The 15971-nt window shown below is 51.1% G+C and overlaps 1 protein-coding gene and 1 long non-coding RNA gene across 2 annotated transcripts in view; one reads left to right on the top strand and one right to left on the bottom strand.

Moving 5' to 3' along the window:
- The window catches only part of GRIK4 (glutamate ionotropic receptor kainate type subunit 4), a 176122-nt gene that overhangs the window by 70313 nt on the left and 89838 nt on the right, over window positions 1–15971 (bottom strand).
- LOC121667489 lies at window positions 1016–4066 on the top strand. The gene is made up of 3 exons (XR_006017078.1): window positions 1016–1027; window positions 1533–1541; window positions 3949–4066. It is a non-coding gene; the product is annotated as an uncharacterized LOC121667489 (long non-coding RNA).

The following is a 15971-nucleotide window of genomic DNA, read 5'->3' as shown; positions in this document are numbered from 1 at the left end:
GAAAGGAGGAATTGGTGCTCTCTGCTGAGCCAGGAACTGGGAAAGGACGAATTGGTCCTCTCTGCTGAGCCAAGGGCTGCACAAGGAGCTCCCTGTGGCTTCCCCAAGCCCCACATCCCTGAGCCCACCCAGGATGGGGCCATGTGGCCACAGCCCTTCCAGCCCCAAGCACAGCACTCTGTGACAGCAGATGCTCAACCCCTCCTGCCTCTTCCCCTGGAAAAACTTCTCCAGGGGGAGGAAGGACGTTCATTTCTCACCCCAAACAGCTCAGCTGTGCCAGAGAAGCGGCCGGGGGCCAGGCAGGGCTGTCACTTGTGTGCTCTCTGAGCTGCAGACAGCTGTCTCCCAGAGCTGGGTGAGACCCAGCCATTGTCTGACTCAGTGCCCCAGCCAGCTCAGCCAGCTCAGAAATCCAATCCTCTCCACCCTCAGCTGGTCCCGAGCAGGGCTCAGAAAGCAGAAACGCTCCATCCTCCATTCCCCAAGGCCATGTGGCTCCTGGAGCACCGCCTGCCCCAGCCAGACTCCCAACATATGTGCCCTGACAGGCTGATCCCACTGCAAGGCAGCTACAACATCACTCCCCAACTCATGATTCATCCAAAATCTAATGAAGTCACATTTTTATAACAATAACAGCGAACAGATGCTACTGGCAGGATCATACAACAAACTGTGTGCAGCTGACCTTTCCCTGTTCGTGGCATTTTTTTATTTATTTACATTTTCTCAGATGCTTTTTATACCTTTGAAATGTAAAGTCATACTCAGAAACGCGATTTCCGTCTCAAGGCATCTCTTGAAAATGTAGATTTAACACAGCACTGGCTTGGTAAACAGGATATTTCACTGTTCATAGGCTGTCCCTCCAAGTGAAAAACACATAAAGGTACCTGTAGTATTTCCTAAACATCCCAAATGACAGCTTAAGATCACACCTACAACCTCTTCTGATTTATGCTGTAAACACAGCAACAGAACCACTGAGGTTGGAAAAGTTCTCTGGGATCATCGAGTCCAACCTGTGCCAAATCCCTACCAGAGCACTGAGTGCCACCTCCAGCCCTTCCCTGGATACCTCCAGGGATGGGCACTCCAAACCTCCCTGGGCATCCCATTCCAATATTTAACAACCCTTTCCATGGGGAATTCCTGCTGGTGTCCACCCTGAGCCTCCCCTGGCCCAGCCTGAGGCCGTTCCCTCTCCTCCTGTCCCTGTTCCCTGCGAGCAGAGCCCGACCCCCCCGGCTGCCGCCTCCTGTCAGGGACTTGTGCAGAGCCACAAGGTCCCCCCTGAGCCTCCTTTGCTCCAGCCTGAGCCCCTTTCCAGCTCCCTCAGCCGCTCCTGGGGCTCCAGCCCCTTCCCTGGACATGCTCCAGCCCCTCCATGTCCCTTACTCCATGAGGAGCCCACAACTGGACACAGAATTCCAGGTGCCTCCTCACTTCCCTGCTCCTGCTGGCCACACCATTCCCTAATCCTCAAATCCTCTATGCCCCCTTTATCAAATTAAGAGCTCTAATCCCAGTCCAGCCCAGTTCAGCCACCCAAAAGATCCAGCACCTGCCACTGGAGCCGACCAGTCCTTCCTCTCCAAACCAGGAAACCCAAAAGCACTCCGGGAAAACATTTCATTCTTCAAACACCCCTGTCCTGCTGAGGAACAGCAGGAGATGCCCCAGGGACCACCCCAGACCTGCTGCTCCTGCTCCCCACCTCGTGAACTCCAAACCACCTCCAAAACCACGAGGCTGCAGGGGCAGGGAATTCAAAATTGTTGCCAAAATTGCCTTATTTTGTGCTTTTCTGCTCGGCTGAATAAGGTATCAACCCTTCAGGCTGTCAGTACAGTAAAGGAGAAGAAATTTGCACAGTTCCTCATTACAGGGCTGTCAAGTGGAGCTCCAGTGGAGAAACAGGTGGGATTGTATTTCCATTATAATCTCTGAAGTGCTGCTTAAAAATAAAATAAAAAGGCGTCAACACGCTATTACTCTGCGAGGAAAGAGCATCTCATCAAGGAAAAAAGGAGATCTGAAAACATAAAATCTCCTTCACAAAGAGGCTTGATAATGTTTGTCTGGTCGGGGTAGCAGAGGGCTATTTATTGCTCTTGGCCAGCACTGGAAATCTGCATTTAAATGGAGCTTCCCTCTCATTCCTGCTATCCAGAGAGAGCAAATTCAGAGGGGAGAGAGACAGGAGGGGAGACGTGATAAAAACAGCTGAGGGCTTTAGTTCCTGCTGCCTGGAACACAATCTCTCTTTTATCTTCTTTAATAACTGCTTTGTGTACATCAAATCAGAATTACATTCCCCCACACCTGGAGTTTCCAGGAAAATTGAGAAGGAAGGTGGTGACCTGTCCGTCATGCTGGGATGCAAAGCCTCAGTGGGATCATCCCTGCATCCCAGAAACATCCTCCCTCAGGGGCAGGCAGGGAAAAACCCTGCCAGGCTCCTCATCTCACCTGATTTTGGGAACATAAATCACTCTCCAAGGCAGCAGCAAACACCCTGAGCACGAAGAGAGGAGTAGAAGGGCACAGGAAGAAAAGAAGGGGGTCTGGAGTAGGAATGTCCCAGCCAGAGCTGGCTCATGGGGTCTGAGCCCAGCCTCTCGTAAAAAAGCAGGGTGGCAAACTGATTTTAAAGGGAAACTCCTGTGGATTTCCACAGCCAGACTTGAGGCACTGCAGCTGTGAGGAAGTCCTGATGTGGGGATTTAAATACTGGGATTGTGACCAGTTAAATCCCACTCCATGCCCTGAAAAACCTGCCCAGAGAATTCCTAAAAACGAGGAGAGAAAAGCAGGGAGGAGGAGGAGGAAGAATGAGGGATTGAACCCTCCTGAGGTGTAAGGTCAGGGCTGCTGTAGGGAATGGGATTTTGACTCTGGAAGAATGAACACCAGGGGCTCTCCTGCATGTCCAGAAAGCCCCAAAACCAGGGAATTCCAGCCACCAGGAGCTTGTTTCTGCACAGGTGAATGTGGTGTGATGGGATGGCTTTTTTCTGTTTTCCCTGAAACTTTGTTCCCAGCAGGAGCTCCCCCCAGCACTGCCCTCTAATCCAGATTTTCAGCACCTCTGCAAAGCCCCATCTGTCAAACTGGACCAGAGTTTGCCAAAAATCCAAGCTTCTGCATGGCCACCCACATCCCCTAAATGCCTAAATCTTCTTTTCTTAGGAATCCAGCCTAAAACCGCTGGCCTGGGTTGGGAAGATCGTTTCTCTGCCTGTCTTTTGCTTCCTTAATGTCAAGCTGAGTTTCCAGAGGAAGTTTTTCTGCTCATTTTCGTGGTCTCAGGTGACTGGCAGCAGCTGTGGTTTTGTAGGAAGAGAGCACTGGGAAGCCCTGGTGGGGCCAATAAACTTGGCAAGACCAAGAAAGGAGCAAGAACTTAATTAAGTCAGTGGAGAGTATAAATTTAAGAAAAATAACCACAGAAACCCCAAGTGCCACTGCCAGGCAAGCAAAAAGAATGAGGAAGGAAGAAACAATGGGGAGAAATCCTGAGTTCCAAAACAAAAACAACAACAAAAAAGCCAACAAACAAATGGGAGAGTCCAGTAGGATTTATGGCTCTAATGATGGATTTGAGAGATGGCAATGAGTAATGGAGCTGTGGGATCTGGGGCTGGAGAGCAGAGTGGGGGGAAGAGCCTGAGGCAGGAAAGGACCCAGACCCCACAAAATACCCTCAATAAATGTGTTTTGTACCCACAACCCCACAAAATCCCAGAGCTCCGTCCCCAGAGGTGGCTGAGTTTCAGTGGCTATTCCAGCACACACAAAGATCTGCAACGCTTTGGGATTTTCTGACTGACATGGATTTAAGGACAGAAATATTCCCAAACCTGGCACTTTGCCTTGCAGGGGGAACCATCTCCTGAACCTCCTTCTGATCACAGGTTGGAAAAGACCTCTAAGATCATCAAGCCACCACCATGGTCACTAAACCCTGTCCTCAAGTGCCACCTCCACGCGTTTTTGGAACACTTCCAGGGATGGTGACTCCACCACCGCCCTGGGCAGCTGTGCCAGTGCTTGACAGCCCTTTCCATGGAGAAATTTTTCCTAATATCTAATCCAGGCCTCCCCTGGTGCAACTCGAGGCCGTTTCTTCTCATCCTGGTGAGGATGAGACAGCAGGGTAGAGGATTTACGGAACTGAGGGTCCCTCTAAAGCCACTGAATTTCCATTAAGTGGGGCTTTAGTGACCGTTCTCCTCTGAACCCTTCCAGATATCTCAGCACTCAAAGTGCATTTGCTCTCCTTCCAGCACCTCCCTGCTTCAGGGGCATCACAGCTGTGCCTGATCCCTCCCAGGCTGGCAAACCCCAGTGCACTGCAGGGGATGCACAGCTCAGCCCCAAGGATGGAGGGGGGAAATGCCAGGTCCTGGCTTCCCCCACCCAGTGATTAATCCACACACAGAGACAGCGAACGGCCTTGGATGTACCCATAACGCCAAGGTGAGAAGGGAGCAAATGTTGCAGAGGGATCTGGGGGTTTGCTTGCATTCACATGGAGAGTTTGGAGATAATCTGCACCACTTCTATTCCTGTTACAAATCCCTGGGCGCTGCTGCTGTGACAAATCTCTAAAAGATGGACCCAAGGACAAGGACCCACCATGCTGGATGTAGATATGGCAATTCCTATAAAGATATGAGCCAGACAAATGATAGGGGAAATGATTTTCATTCTCTCATGATGGATGAAGAGTGAAGAGATAAAGTGGCTCCTCAAGGTTTTCCAGGACCACGTGGCCAATAAACAGATTTAACGTGCCAGGAGGCTTCAGAAAGCCTTGTTTAGAGACTCAGCCTTTCTACCACCAAAACCTGACACTTGTGCCTCGATCCTCAGGCATTTGAGGGCATCACAAAGTCAGCACCGTTAGCAGATCTTTTGGGAGGTGGGAATCCCTGGAAGCAGAAACGTGGATAAACAAGTCAATGCCACATGGCGGAATGTGGATGGAAGAGTCAAACTATGCTTGGGAGCCTTTGGGTTGGAAAGGACCTTAGAGGTCATCAAATTCCACCCCCCTGTCGTGGGCAGGGACACCATCCGTGGGCAGGGACACCATCCGTGGACAGGGACACCTTCCGTGGTCAGGGACACCATCCGCAGGCAGGAACACCTTCTGTGGGCAGGGACACCATCCATGGACAGGGACACCATCCGTGGGCAGGGACACCTTCTGTGGACAGGGACACCATCCGTGGACTGGGACACCTTCCGTGGACAGGGACACCTTCCGTGGACAGGGACACCTTCCGTGGACAGGGACACCTTCTGTGGACAGGGACACCATCTGTGGACAGGGACACCATCCGTGGACAGGGACACCTTCCGTGGACAGGGACACCTTCCATGGACAGGGACACCTTCCGTGGGCTGGGACACCTTCCATGGACAGGGACACCTTCCGTGGACAGGGACACCTTCCGTGGACAGGGACACCTTCCATGGACAGGGACACCTTCCGTGGACAGGGACACTCTCCATGGGCAGGGACACCTTCCCTGTGTAGGGAGACCTTCCATGGGCAGGGACACCATCCCTGGACAGGGACACCATCCCTGGACAGGGACACCTTCCATGGACAGGGACACCATCCACGGGCAGGGACACCTTCCATGGACAGGGACACCTCCCATGGACAGGGACACCTTCCATGGACAGGGACACCTCCCACTAAACCAGGTTGCTCCAACAGGAAAGCTGAAAAGATGAATAAAGGTGGGAAAAGGTGACACTGGAAACCTCACCCCTCTTGAAGAGGATCCAGATGTCTCAAACCACATCAAAGGGTCTGATGCAGGTATGAAAGGACACTCGAGCCCTCCCCTGCCGTGCCTCGGGACTGTTTTCATCCCTGTGCTTTCCTGCCAGAACAAACACCTTTTGCTGCTGAGTCACGCTGGAATGAGATGCTAAGGAGCTGCCACAGCAGATGTGGAAGCCCTTCAGATCCAATATTGATCAATCTGCACAGCCTCTATTTATTTCTTTTTTTGCCACTCAGCCTTCAGCTGATTTAATGGGTTTGCTTTAACATCCTCCTGCCTTCCCTTGTTCGTTTGCTCTGCCCACTGCAATCCTTCTGCCCTGATGGCTTCTTCCCTGACTTCTGGGTGGGAAAGAAAAACAGCAATTTGCCTTTCCCTGGACTCTGATGTGGTTTCCCCTGCCTTTCTATCCATCTTAGCAGCACACTGCTCATTCATCTAATCCCAGGATACTTTTCCTGGTCGTTTGGACCAAAAAAAGGCAGCTCCACTTTGTTTTTCAGATGGCTTTTTGAGAGAAGGGATATGCAGAGCCCTGAGTGAGTGAAGTGATGCACAGCAACATCCTCGCTCGGAGCAATTTGTCTCAGCATCCTCTGGAGACCACCCCTAAGTGGGGGGTGTCAGACATTGCCTGGAGAACCCCTGGCACAGCAGAAAAACAACCACGAAATCCTTAAAAAGTTACTCCAAGTTTTCCCAGACAATCTCTGCGGTTCCTAGTGCAAGGCTCTCCAGTGTGGGTAAACAACTTTTGGGCAAACAGCTTTTGCTTTCAGCTTGGGAGCTCATTACAGATTTTCCTGCATCTGGAAAAGTTTGAAGACACCACACAGAAACTGGAGAGGGCAAGTGAAGAGCAAGAAAGGAAGGGGGGAAAGCAAGGACACAGAAAAGGCTCAGCTGCAGAGAGCAAATTAAAGCAGACATAAAAACTCTTAGTGAACAAGGCTGAACAAACCCGAAGGAAAAGCTGTTCCAGGCTCCCGGGGATGTCAGGAATGATGGAAGAGCCGGGATCGGGGAGGAATCAGCACCAGCACTGGGTGAGGACTGAGACGTTCCAGACCCAGCCAGGCTTGTAAAGCAGAGTGAGTGGAGTGAATTACATCCCCTGCAGTCTGTTCTGAAGCTTCTTAGGGGGGGATCCTGAATTAGTGACATTAATGCAGCAAGGAACGGGATCAGCTTCCCAGTGATAAGCTTAATTAAACAACAGAGTTATCCATAGGCTGGGGTTTATGTTATAAATAAGCAACATTTATACTGATTAATTGAAGTCATGGTTCAGATCGTTAAATCCTCCTCCTTCCAACCATCTTAATGAGGATACCTGCAAGAGCTGAAGCCAGCATTGATGTTTGACACTTGCAAGCCCAAGCACACACTTAGGGGAGGGCAGGGGGCCTTGCCAAGGCTCTTTCCCACGGCTCCTTCCCACTGTCTCGTATTCCAGTGGGTGGTCCTGGAATTCCTGCTGGGGGTTTCTGCTAGGGCTTCACTCTCGCTGCTGTCACGGGAGGAGTCAGGGCTGGCAGCCTCAGGCAGCACCATGCTCCCAGTACTTCTCCAAGTCTGTAAAAGACTTCTTAGCACAGCAATGAAAACATCTTGGAGACAGCCAGCTGTGTCAGCTGCCCTCACAAATCCAATTCTTTTTCATTATCCCAGCCAGAAGAGCCTGCCTGGAGAAACAGGGCTGCTTTATCATCCTCCCCTGCCTCTTCCCATGGGAGAGATGTCCTGGGCCACGCCTGGGACAGCAAACTGTGACCCCAAACCTCCCCTCCCTGTCACCCACTCCTGGCCACCCCTCTCAGCTCATTCCATGCTCACAATAACACCCTGCAGGGTTAAAGGGGAAAACCCTTCTGAAAGGCTTCACTCCATGAGATTGGAGGTTTAGAGATAAAAATCCCACTCCAGCGCCACTCTGAGCCAGGATCAATTACAGATCATGTCCAACACTTATTCTAATTGGAATTATGAAAACAGAGCAGACCCTTTGTCCCTTCCTTTTCAGCTTTCTGCTCCTTCCTCCCACAGCCTGAGAGGTTTTATACAGCTCTAATATTTCAGAGAGTGGCCTTGGTGCTCTGAAGTGAAAAGCCAGCTTGGGAGACCATGGTTTGCTCCAGCTCATCCATCACATCTGCTCCCAAACCCAGTGGTTATTAAAAATTAGAGCTGGTCAAATTATTGTTATATTTTGACACATGGAGAATATTATTATCATCCTTCCCTGCTACCCCCAATCCCTCCCCATGAATCATTCATGAGTCTCTCCTGATTCCTGCAGAAAAGCTGAGCTCCTGCTTTGTGCAAGATGGATTTCCTGCCCAAGGAACAGAGCCACAGTGGAGGGAGGCTCTGGAGGGAGCCAAGACGAGGCCCCAAGTCTCTAATGAGCCCATCAAATGGTCCCAACAAATCCTGCAAGGGTGATTACCAGCCCCATCATCTCCTCCAGCCTTTTCCCCTTTTTCTTAACACAATCCTATCAGATTGGGAACTGACTAATGGCAACAATAATAAAATAAACTTCATTTTGGATCCGTTGCAGGATTGGGGCTATTTCCTCCATCTCTTCATCATCACAGAAACTGTCTTTTAAATGGATAACAATGATTGTGAGGGCCCAGTTATTACCTTGAAACCTCGCATTTTGATATATCCAAAGCTGTTCTCTTACATAAATAACAGTTATTACTGTACAGTGATTTTCCTCCTTCTGTATTTCCAAAGAGTTCCTGCAGGAGATGGTGGAGAAAATGGATTCCATTAATGCCACACTTAGGCCCTGTTGCTTTCATACTTTAACTCCCATCATTAATCTCCTTATGTGTCTTTAAACAAATGTCATTCATCCCACAGCTCTCTGGCAGCAATTCTTCCCCTTCCTTTCCCCCAATCCCCTTTTCCAGTTAAACAGGAGCTCTTCCTCCCCTGACTCATCAGTGGGTGTTGTGCTCCTGCCAGTCAGGGACAAGTGTTTTGTTCAGGCAGCTTCCTGCTAATTACAAGGGAAAACAAGAGAGCCCACAGTCAGGGGAGACAACACATCAGAGGGAGCTGAAAATCCTCGGCGAGGATCACTTTGCTGAAGGGAGAATTCCAAACTAACCTTGGAGCAGGAGTCCCCATGACTTGGGCAGGTTCTCAGCTCAGGGAAAACATTGCCTGTGGCACCCAGCAGCCTCTGAGCATCCTACAAATGCAGCTGCCCCACCAAAGGTGCCACTTCTGTGTGATTTGAGGATGAACAAGGCCCTTCTTCTCGTGACAGGCACGGGACAACTGCAGCTCTCGGCCGTTTGCTCAGGACTCTGAAACAGCTCCATTTCTCAGCAGCCAGGGAAGGGCTGTCACCTCCTTTCCATGGGGAGAAGAGGCAGAAAATGCAGCCCAATCCTGCCCCTGGGGGGTAAAATCCCACCTTTTCCAAGGAGTCGATCCCTCTCCTTGATGGAGCAGCACACACCACCAGCATTTGAGTCCTGCTCACCCTGCCAAGGTCACAATGTCCACCCAGCCAGGGGAGGACACGCTGACCTCCCAGCAAAGGCAAAACCCCCCATTTTCCAGGCTAATTAAGGCTAATTATGCACTAGCCATAAGGCACGTGGGCACAGGACCGCAGTTCCAGGGAACGGGGATGCATTTTGGGGACACAGCACCACGATGTCACCCCCCCTCCACATCTGCTCCTCTCTACACCCTCAAAAGAGGAGAGTCCCTCCCCAAAAAACTCATTTTCATAAATGGTTTAACAGCAAAGCCAAGCCAGGATTGTGAACTGGAGATAAATAACCTTCACAGGCTGCCCAGCTCGGAGTCACTGATTTTCCCCTGCCACCTCTGGAAGCAGAAATAGCAAAGATTAATGCTTGGAGTGACCTCACGTCACTCCTGGACATCTGGATTTTCCTGCTCTGTCCTGCTCCCCCAGGAGTGCTGCCATTCCCTCTGCCCTTGCTCAGCCACAGCCTCTCCTTCATTATCATCTGTCAAGCCCAATTAACAAGTGCAGTGACATCAGGGGACACGATTCCTCAAGTCTCCTGCGAGAGCCACTTGACAGGAGCCTCCACCCTTGAGAAGACGGGCGAAAGTCCCCAGAAAATTGTCATTTCTCCCCTCAGGATCCTCCCCTGGCAGCCCAGAGCACTCACTTGGACTCCCCCACCTTTTAAAAATACCCATCCCTGCTCCTAAAACCCGAATTATCTCCCCTTTCCCAACCATCCTACTGGATAAAAGGATTTCGGGCCAACAACTTGGTGGTTTGCAGGTGCCTCCTCTGAGCTGTTTTCCTCCCTTCCAAACCTTCACAAAACGTGCTTGGCTGCGTTTTCCTGATTAACCCCTTACTGGGGAGTCTGCACAGAGCAAACCCAGCAGGAAATGAGGCCAGCACGAGCCACTGCATCCCTCCTGTTTGAAACAAGGGGAAAGCACAGGGAAAAAATCCAAAATATTCCCCTCAAGAGTGGCAAAAGCTCAAGTGGAAAAGTGCTTTTCCTAGGAAAACCCCCTCTACATATCCGTAATATCATAAAGCTCCTTAATGAGCTGGAATATTCACGAATAAAAGCCTGAGCTTGTGTGGGAATAGCTCCTAAACCGACTGGCTCTGATGCTGTCCCTGCTGCAGGAGGTCACTTTCTGCCTCTCCTTTAAGTGGGTAACTTTGCTGCAAGGTTGTGGGTTTGCTTTTTTTGTTGTTGTTGGGTTTGTTTGCTAGAAAAAAGGTCATCTAAAGGAAAAAACAAAAAGAGGCAGGCTGGGATAATTTTTTGGCAGAGAAGCCCTGACAATATCTTCTAGGTCAAAAGTGGTGTTTCTCGAAAAATTTAAATTTCTTGAGCCCAGCAAGTGTTTTTTCAAGGAGTAGAGAGGGTTTTCATTACTTTAGAAGTCTCTGAATGAAGGATTTTTCCTGTAGAACATCATGAGCCAAGTTGTGAGATGCTAGTAAAGTCCAAAAATAAAGGATATTAATCACTTGGCCACGACTTTATTATTTATTATTTCTCATCTAACCAAATCTGATACGTGTTTGCGTGAATATGTATAAATAAAACATGAAAAGACAACCTTTGTTTAAAATTAACTGGTAAGTTAAAGACTCCAGCACTACCAAGAGCAGCCAAATTCCATCCCTTTGCTCAGGGGAGCTCAGCAGAAGCGTCTCCATTTCCTTTCTGGAGCAGGAACTTGTGATTCCCATACTCCAGGACTTCCCACAGCCCTTCCTTTCCTAAAATCTCGACAGCAGAGCACTCACCCCCCAACTTCCTCCCCTCCAACACTTATTAAACCCCACCACGTACCCAAACTGAGAAGCTTGGCAGTGCCCACGGCTCAACATCGAGAGCTTCAATTAAATCAATTAGCATCCCCATACATGGCTAATATTGGAGACGTAGGAGAGGTTTTATTATCCAAATAGAAAATCAGTTTGTGTGTCCAGATGGTCACTGGAGGCGCTGGAATTGCCACACTCTCGCTGTGTTTGGGCCCGTTTCAATGGCACCAGCCCTGTTTGTCAGCTTGGAGGAGAGCCTGTGCCATCTGGGCAAGAGGAGGTTCATTGTCTGCCTGGCAGGCACGGGGTAAACACGGCTCCCCCACCCACTCCACTGCCATTTATTAAATGTTGAGTCTGGGAAAGGCAGGAGAGTGCTGGGAACTGAGTTTGGGCTCAGAAAGTTCTTGGAGGAGAAGGATGCTCTGGGAAGATGCTCTGGGGGCTGCACCCCATGCCTTCCTGCTCTCCTGCCTGCAAGGGGGTGCTCTGGGATACTCAGGGGGCAACGAACGGAGCCAAAATTTTAGCCCCAAACCCCTCTCGGCACCTGCTCCTCCACCTGCGAGCACCGAGGAGCTGGGAGCACAGCACCAGCATCTCTGATCTGCTCTTCAGGAGAGCCACAGGTCTGAAAATTCCAGTTATTTCTAAAGGCAGGAGCCAGCCTGAAAAGGGGAACGGGAGGCTCTGAGGCAGCCAAATTACCCAGCGCTGCTTCCTGTGCTACAAAGGAGCTTCAAACCCGCCGGGGTTCAGCCCCAGCCATTGAGCGAGCTCGGGACGGGCTCAGCAACAACTTCTGAGCATCCCCAGCTCCCATCTGGCTGTGTAAAGCCAGCGAGGCAGCGCTCACAGCCTGTTAAGTCTCTAACTACTGCTAAAAAAGCCTCCCATTAGCCTCCCGATGTCACCTCCGTGTCGGGAAGAGCAAGGGATAATCCCTCTGTTCTCACACCCTTTATCCAGTCCGGCAGCAGAGATTTTCCCCTCATTATGCACCGGCACTCGTGGGTTACACACGGGACGGGCACGACAACACAACCCACAGTGACAGCTCGGAAGTATTTGCCTGTGCATGAATGAAAAACATCGTGAAAGGAGATTATTGCTGGGAAGACGACCGGGGGGGAAAAAAAAACCAATCAACCAACCAAAAAACCAACCTTGAGAGACACGGAGCCCGCTGTGGGTGTGCTGCAAGTGAAACAGGCTACAGAAGTGGTTCTGTATAAATGGATGTACCCTTCTCTCATGACATTGCCTCAATTAAGTTTTCTTGTTGAGGTAACCTGGAGGCAGCGCGGCGAGGTAACACATGGCAAAGTCTGCCTGTGAGGGGAAGCGCAGGGTTTTCCTGACTCGAGGTACAGAAAGCAATTTATTGTTCTTTTTTCCCCTCTTGTATTCAGTGTTTCTGACGAGGTCAACAGGCAGGGAGCTGAGAAAGCCGGGATTCGGATTCAGATTTCACACATCAGAGGGGAAACAGTCAAATCAAAAAAGCTCTGGGAGCAGTAACTGAGAAATTATATATATATATATATATATATATATATGTGTGCTTTTTCTCACCTCCAGCCCCATTCCTTTATTTTATCAAAAACTGCCACATTAACGTGGTTTTCAAGGAAATGCATAAAGCTCTCCTGCATTTCCCAGCACTGTGCTGGTTTGCAGTGATAAAATCAATTTTCCAGCCACTGGCCGGGATGGGATCAGGGTGCCTGAGGGCACACAGGGCTCTCCCTTGGGAACAGGGATTTTCCCGGTGCCTGGAGTCCCGTGGGTGGGTCAGGCACAGCCGGGTACTGAATCCAGGGAGGATTTTTAGAAGATGAGCAGAGGCAGAGTGTGAAGCATCAACCCAAAACCAGCTGCAGCCAGTGGCAGGATGAGAGGAAACTGCGCCAGGGGAGGATCAGGTTGGACATGGGGAGGAATTTCTACATGGCAAAGTTGTTAAACATTGGAAGGGGTGGCCCAGGGAGGTGGTTCGGAGTCCCCAGGGAATGACTGGATGTGACAAGGTGAGGATGGGCCACGGGTTGGACTTGAAGGTCTGGGAGGGCTTTTCCAACCTCAGTGATTCTGGGATTCATTCGGGGTCCTTCCTTGCTTTTCCTGTCTCGTGCAGCAGCAGCTGCCTGAGGTGTTTCTCCAGCAGCTGAGAGCTGCAGCTTTCCCCTCTTACACAGACTCCACAGAGCTCCCTCATCACCCTGTCACCTCCCAGCCACCTCACAGACACCCCTGACATCCCTCCACAACCCCCTCCCATCCCCACTCTTTGTATTTCACATTAAATCCATCAACAGCAACGGCAACTCAAATCCCAGCCTTTAAAGTCTCCGAGCTCGCTCACTCTTAGGATTTCCCTTCCCAAAAAAAGCTCATTTAACCTGACGTTCCTAATTCCTCCCACCCCGGGAGGCGCAGCCAGGGATTTGCACAGCTCTGGCATGGATCTGCCGGGTCTCCAGAGCTCTGTCTGCAGGGAAAGCCAAAAACCCCTCTGCTCTACCTGGAGAGGCTGAAGGACTCAGGATTTCACCTCGTTCCTCCGTGCCCCGACCCTTCTCTGGCAGCTGAAGTTCCCACATCATGGGAAAGGCAGGGATATCCCTCTTTAAGAGCCTGTCAGCTTAACCCAGGCCTAGAGAAGCCTCTGGAAGGCTTTGGAGGGGGCTCATCCCTGGCTGCAGTTAATCCAGGGGCCACACACAGCCTTTGGGGAGGTGCTGGGAGCTTCCTTAAGTGCTTTTCCTGATCAAAACCCTGCCCCCAGGGCTGGGCATATGTCCAGCTGCTCCAGATGTTATGGAAACCCCAGGGGATGGAGAAAAACCTGAACACAACCAACCTGCAAGCTCCTCCAGAGGCTTCCCCTGGCTATGTTTGGCTTTCCTTTCTCCCTTCTTTTGATGGCTGCTGCTGTTTCTGTGACCCCAGAGCCGAGAGCAGGACCCCTCCTCCATTAGCAGGGACGGAAATGGTTTCCCCTCCGAGCAGCAGCAGCGCCAGCAATTTCATTTCCTGAGTGCCTCTTAGTCTGGAATACATATTGCTTGCTTAAAGAGCCCAAAAAATAATAATAATAATAATAATAATAATCCCACGTCCTACAAAGCCTCAGCTCTCCACCAGGGACAGGTGAACGTTTGTGGGGGACAAAAACGGGACAAAGCGCTGGAGTTTGGTTATAAAAGGGCAAAAACCTTCACACTTCATCATGAAAACGCCCCAAGATGACTGGGCTGATGGAAGGTGTCCCTGCCCATATCAGAGGGGAATGGGGTGAGCTTTAAGGTCTTTTCCAACCCAAACCATTCTGGGATTTTGTGACTGGTGCAGAAATCTCAGCCTCCCCCAGGCCCTGGCAGCCAGGAGCCAGCAGAGCCCTGCTTGCCACAGGTGGGTCGATAAGGTTAATTTAAAAATATGAAAACACACGGGCAGAAGGGAAAAAAAGAGAGAGCGCTGCTTTTCTTCTGCCCGTGTTATCTCGCCAACAAGATCCAGGTAACAGCAAACACGAAAAGCACAAATACAGATTTGTTATTACCTTTATTTGCTGCAGGGCCAAGGGGAGGCGGCAGAACTGCACCTCCTCTCCTACACAGCCGAGCAAAGCTCCCTTCCTTATTGATTTATGGGGCAGGACTCCCATTGACAAAAGTAATTAGGCTAACAGTGATGAAAGGAAAATACTTCCCCTTAGAGGTGCAATTATGGACACTGCTGAGCACTTAACCCGGGCTGGATCTCTCGGAATCACAACCAGCCACCGGACAGCGCTGATCCTGGCCCTCCTGAATGCCACTTCCATAAGGAACACTCCAAAAAGGAAATTTTTCCCATTTAAAGTAACTCTGTCTGCCCGTGGTTGTTCAGTGGGAGTTCAACCTGCACCTCAGAGCTGGGTTAAAATGAGAAAATATTAATTAAAAGAAAGGTGCTGCGGAGATGCAACCCCCGTGAGGTGCTGGAAGAGCCCAGCACGGCACCAAACAGCTCAGGAAGGACAGGCTGCCTGTCTCCCTGACTGACAGGAATTTTGGGCAGCTCACCACGGAGCAGCAGGAGAGGCTGGATGCTCCCGTGGCTCCGGGTGCCAGCTCGCCTCACCCTCAGCCTGGGCAAACCCCCAGCACAAACCAGAGTGACCCCAGGGCGCTGCCAGCACAGCGTGATGCCAGCAGGATGTCCCCAGAGTGTCACCTCCCTGTGCCCCACGCCTGGGCACTGCCAGGGCAGGAACAGGAGATCAGCACACGCCAGAGCCATTGCTCCCTGACTGCATCCCACCTTTTTAATTTCCTCCGTGCCGGAGAGAGCTCGGCTGCTCCTCCATCTGCTCCAGGGCTGGCACAAACCCCCCTTTGCCCTCGCTGCTCCTCGCCCTGCGCCAGAGCTCAGGGGGGAGGATGGAGAGGGATTCCAGCTCTCCCCGTGCCCCTACTGAATTCCTGCCCCTCCACCTCACCCAGAGTCAACCCAGCAGGGTGAGGGATGCTCGGCAGCACCTCGGCATCACTCCCTGAGCGATGGCACTTTGGAGATGCCAGCACTCATCGCTGCCTCTCCTCCTTCCCTCCTTGCCTGCTGCCCTCGGAAACGGCTCTAGCAGCACCCAGGGGCTGCCAGGAGCCCCTCAGGAGCTGGGATGAGGAGGGGGAGAAGGAAGGGGAGCAAGGGGGATGCTCAAGGGGTGGTGGCTCACGGGATGCTCACAGGATTCCATGGAAAACATGGATTAAACCCATTGGTCATCACTGAGGGCACCAGAACTCACAGGATCCCACGGAAAACATGGATTAAAGCCATCAGTCAGCACTAAGGGCACCAGAACT

The sequence above is a fragment of the Corvus kubaryi genome, unplaced genomic scaffold (genome assembly GCF_017639235.1).
Source record: "Corvus kubaryi isolate FWS band 111438036 unplaced genomic scaffold, C.kubaryi_AGA036_p1.0 37367, whole genome shotgun sequence".
In the NCBI taxonomy this organism is placed as follows: domain Eukaryota; kingdom Metazoa; phylum Chordata; class Aves; order Passeriformes; family Corvidae; genus Corvus; species Corvus kubaryi.
Note: the sequence above shows the minus strand (reverse complement) of the source record. Positions and strands in the feature narration are given on the sequence as shown.